Source organism: Oratosquilla oratoria, chromosome 22 (genome assembly GCF_046742065.1).
Source record: "Oratosquilla oratoria isolate Oo_2021 chromosome 22, ASM4674206v1, whole genome shotgun sequence".
Classification (NCBI taxonomy): domain Eukaryota; kingdom Metazoa; phylum Arthropoda; class Malacostraca; order Stomatopoda; family Squillidae; genus Oratosquilla; species Oratosquilla oratoria.
The window spans coordinates 27,632,186-27,637,148 of record NC_134798.1 but is presented as its reverse complement, the minus strand read 5'-3'; the positions used below and the strand labels follow the sequence as shown (position 1 = coordinate 27,637,148).

The following is a 4,963-nucleotide window of genomic DNA, read 5'->3' as shown; positions in this document are numbered from 1 at the left end:
ATAAGGATGTTCTTTGGGCTTTTATGAATTTGGAAAAGGCTTACGACAGGGCAGAGAGGAAGGCACTGTGGGTGATACTGCAGATATATGGGATAGGAGGAAAGCTGTTAAGAGCAGTCAAGAGTTTTTATGAGAGTAGAATAGCTTATGTTAGGATTAGAAATGGAGAGGTTGAATGGTTTGAGGTAAATGTGGGACTTCGTCAGGGATGTGTTATGTCGCCCTGGCTGTTCAATCTTTACATGGGTGTGGTGGTGCGAGAGGTGAATGCAAGGGTAGTGGGTCAGAGGGTGGAGATGGTTAAAGAATATGGAGAAAAGTGGGAGATGAGCCAGTTGTTTGCTGACGACACTGCGCTTGTAGCAGGATCAGAGGAAGGATTGAGGAAGTTAGTGACAGAGTTTGAGAAGGTGTGTGAAAGAAGGAAGCTGAAAATAAATGTGAGCACAAGTAAGGTGATGAGATGTACAAGGGGAGATAGTGACAACTGGCTGGAAGTGAGCATTAAGGGTGAAAGACTGGAGGAAGTGGATAGTTTTAGATACTTAGGTGCGAAAGTGGCAGGGAAGAGAGGAGTGGGGGTGGAGGTAGAATTTAGATTGAGAGAAGCGAGTAAATGCCTTAGGGGATTGAAAAGTGTAATGAGAAATAGACATCTGGGAATGGAGGCTAGGAGGAGGTTATATGAAAGAGTGATTGTGCCAACAGCAATGTACGGGGCAGAAACATAGAACATGAGAGAGGAAGAAAGAAGGAGTTTGAATGTGTTTGAGATGAAATGTCTGAGAAGTAGGATAGGGGTTACTAGGCTGGATGGAGTGTGAAATGAGGAGGTGAGGAGGAGAACAGGGGTGGGATAGGAACTGGGAGATAGGGCTGATGAAAGGGTATTAGGATGGTTTGGATACATGGAAAGAATGAGTGAAGAAATATTAGTAAAAGAAGTGTGGAAGGCAGAGGTGGAAGGAGTGAATATGAGGGTCGTCCTAGGATGATATTGGATGGGGTGAAAGGGGCATTACAAAGGAGAGGAATGTCTGTTGAGGAAGGACGGGAGAGGACAGAAGATAGGGGTGAATGGAGAGGGGTTGTGTATAGATGATGCTGTGTTGCATGAGGGGGAGTGGGTGGGGGATGGGAAGTGAGGAAGTATGTATGAGAAAAAAAAAATTGACGCAGTCCGAAGGGATTTCTCCCCGTCTTCTCCTTTTCTGCATGGGGGGACTGAGAGGGGCGGGGGTCGCGATATTTATGAAGCGGCCATGCTGTGGATTTGCTGTGTCTTACGACACTGCTTCTGACCAAGGGCAGTGGACAGAATGCAGGGATGACCCGTCAACCAGGAGGTTCCAAGATAAGAGGGAGGGAGGAGGGTGGAGGGGAGTGGAATATATAGGAAATGGAATGAGTGGGAGTGGTTTCTATGCTTTTTTCTTTTTGGCTACCCCCAGTGTAGGGGGAAAAAGCCTTTGGTATATGTATGTATGTACATACATACATACATATATATGCATACATATATATATATATATATATATATATGTGTGTGTGTGTGTGTGTGTGTGTGTGTGTGTGTGTGTGTGTGTGTGTGTGTGTGTGTGTGTGTGTGTGTGTGTGTGTGTGTGTGTGTGTGTGTGTGTGTGTGTGTGTGTGTGTGTGTGTATGTGTGTGTGTGTGTGTGTGTGTGTGTGTGTGTGTGTGTGTGTGTGTGTGTGTGTGTGTGTGTGTGTGTGTGTGTGTGTGTGTGTGTGTGTGTGTGTGTGTGTGTGTGTGCGTGTGTGTGTGTGTGTGTGTGTGTGTGTGTGTGTGTGTGTGTGTGTGTGCGTGTGTGTGTGTGTGTGTGTGTGTGTGTGTGTGTGTGTGTGTGTGTGTGCGTGCGTATGGGCTTGGTAGTGAGAAAAATGTAGAGGAAAGGGAGGCTTTTTGGGTATATATAAATAAGTGCGTAAAGGGATTAGGGAGAACTATCAATGTATAGTAGTTGTATTAGAAGACCTTAATGCTAGGGTAGAAAACAAACCAATAGACGGAGTGATTGGGAAGTATGGAGTCCCTGGTAAGAATTGTAGTGGAGAATTGATGGCGGAGATGTGTCTTGAAAGAGAGTTGATGATAGCAAATACAGTGTTTAGGAAGAAAGTCAAGAATAAGTACACATGGGAGAGAGCGGTGAATGGAATGGTGGCAGATATAGCGGTAATGGACTATATAGTGGTGACTAGGAGTATGGTAGGAAGAGTTAAGGATGTACATGTTCTAAAGGGAGAGAGTGGGGGAATATATGATCATTTTATGGCGGAGGGTAAATTGAGAGTGTAGAATAGGTGGAGAAAGAGAAAAAGGGCAGAAGGTAGGGAGGTACTTATAGTGAACTGCTTAAATGAGAAAGAAAAGGATAATGAGGATAAGAAGAAGCTGAGAGAGGAGTGGGAAGGAGTGAAGGATAGAGTAGAACTAGGAGCGGAGGAGAAATGGGGAAGGTTTAAAAAGGGAGTCATAAGGTGTGCAAAGATGGCGTGTGGAACAAGGAGGGCGGGAGGAAATAGAAGGAAGGGTAATGAGTGGTGGGATGAGGAAGCAAAGAAGGGTGTAGAAGAGAAGATGCAGGCAATCATAAATTGGCTACAAAGTAAAACGAGGGAATCGTATGAGAGGTACAAAGTAAAGAGAAGGGAAGTTAAGCTTAAGATAAAGGAAGCAAAGAGGAGAGCAGATATGAAATTGGGTAAGAGTATAACAGAAATTTTTGAAAGTAATGAAAATATATTTTGGAAAGAAATTAAAAGAGGAAGAGGAGGGAAATCAAGTAGAGAAGAAAAGGTAAAGGTGCAGATGGAGAGATGATGATGGAAGAGAAGGCAGTGAGAGGAAGGTGGGCAGAGTATTTTAGGGAGCTGGTAAATGTGAAGGAGGATAGGGAGGGAAAGGTAGTTGTAGTGGGAAGCGCTAAGAAAATGAGAGTGATGAGTGAGAAAAATGGAAAAGAAATAGGGAAGGACGAGCTGAAAGCAGCTGTTAAGATGATGTGCTTAAAACGGCTACAGTACTTCACTTACATTCCAAATAGTACTGTGTACAACCGCCCCTTGAAACTGTCTATTCATATCATTCATTTCATGTGACATTTTTCTTCATCCCAGTCATTTACTTGCTTCCCTTACTCTATAATGTACCTCCTCCCTCACGTCTCCATTCCCTGATAAATGTGACCACAAATATTTAAAGATCATTTCCCCTAAAACTTTCTGTTTTGATACCTGGAATTCATTACCATTCTTTGACCTTGTTCACTTTACTTCTTTTCTTTTACCAACATTTACTTTTAGTTTTCTCTTCTTCCTTAATATTCAATACTACGCCACTAACTCCCCTAAACGTTCCTATGGCCCAGATACAATCATAGTTTCATTGTCAAATAATAACTGGCTCATTTCTTTCTTCTTCTCCTAATGCCATACTGTGCTTCCCCATTTACTTTTAATGTTTTCTTCTCCCTTAATACTCCATATTACGCCATTAGCTTTCCCAAACGCTCCTATAGCCCACCTACAAGCATAATTTTATTAGCAAACAAGAGCTGGTTCATTTCTTTTTTCTTTTCCTAAAGCCATACTGCTCTTATGTTGCTCTTCACCAACCGCGTGCTGTTACTCACTTAATTCACCGAATCAATATCTCAAATGTCTTTCTAGCTGCACTTAACAAACTGATCTCTCAAAGATATAACATTCAAAGACATAACTTTTTTAGCTACCCCTTCTTCCTTTGTGTAGTGGATTTATACAATCACTCTTATATTCTCCTTCTTTAGGAAGTCATGGAACAATCTCAAACTAATTTATTGAAAAAAGTTACTCCCTTCGTCTAACACTCCATATGACACTCCTTTTTCTATTTAATCTTTTCTTCTTCCATTCCTATCCACATCCACAATCAACAAACCCCAGACATGTTATATACGTTTTCTTGTGTTGATTTTATTTCCTTTTGCGAAAATATACATTCAATTTGGTAGTTTTCCATGGGCGATCTCGCGATCATGACGTCACGCTGATTAAGTTCGTTTGGACTAGGCTGGCGCCAAGAGGCTACGAGTGTCCAAAGTCACGTGTGCTACATATGTGAATGATATGGGAGTTATATATAGTTATATATTATATTGTGGATACATATTGGTATATATGGTAGTGGATACATATGTCCGTCTACATTCTTTATTTTCTCCTTTGTGTCTCTCACCCTCTCCTTCCTCATTTCACTTCCCTCGAAATACCTTGTCTTATGAAAACTATCCGCTAAACACCTACTCCACTTTACACATCTTCTCTTTTCCTCTCTCACCTTGATTCATGTTCAACTATCCTTATTTCAGCACCTCAGTAATGTTTAACTACTTCTCCTTGGCATTCAGTTCTCGTAAGTGCAATTGTTTTCTATGATTACCAGCTTCATCTTTTTATCCTACTATGCAATGCATCTATTTCTGTTCCCTTTCATCTTCCCTTTCTCATGCACAATCTTGCCCACTCTATCACTTCTTCCACGAAATATAGCCATTTTTACTCTTTTCCTGTTTCTCTTTTATTCTCAGCCCAAACGGAAGAGAGCAGACTTCCTAAGAAAACCATGAATGGAAGAGTTGATGGGTTCAGACAGCTTGGTAGATATAGATGAACGGACAATGTCAAGAAGAATGTTCAGGAACTGGCACCCCAAGTCGTTGATTGGCAAAAAAAAAAAAAAAAAAAAAAAAAAAAAAAAAAAAAAATGGGCAGCGCCCAAGTATAGAAAGGCTTGGTAGAGGTGGCGATGGGACAGCAGGCCCGTGACCCAACGGAGTGAGTATATACCATACTTTTCCAGCTTATTTATTTATTTATTTATTTATTTATTTATTTATTTATTTATTTATTTATTTATTTATTTATTTATCCATTTATTTATTTATTCATTCATTCATTCA

The 4,963-nt window shown here is 41.0% G+C and overlaps 1 long non-coding RNA gene across 1 annotated transcript in view; it reads left to right on the top strand.

The window, feature by feature from the left end:
* LOC143037213 (uncharacterized) overlaps positions 1-4,709 on the top strand; it is a 53,537-nt gene extending 48,828 nt beyond the window's left edge. Inside the window, exon 3 of the long non-coding RNA XR_012967455.1 lies at positions 4,592-4,709. This is a non-coding gene — a long non-coding RNA (uncharacterized LOC143037213). The remainder of the gene's footprint in view (positions 1-4,591) is intronic.
* Positions 4,710-4,963: the final 254 nt, after the last annotated feature.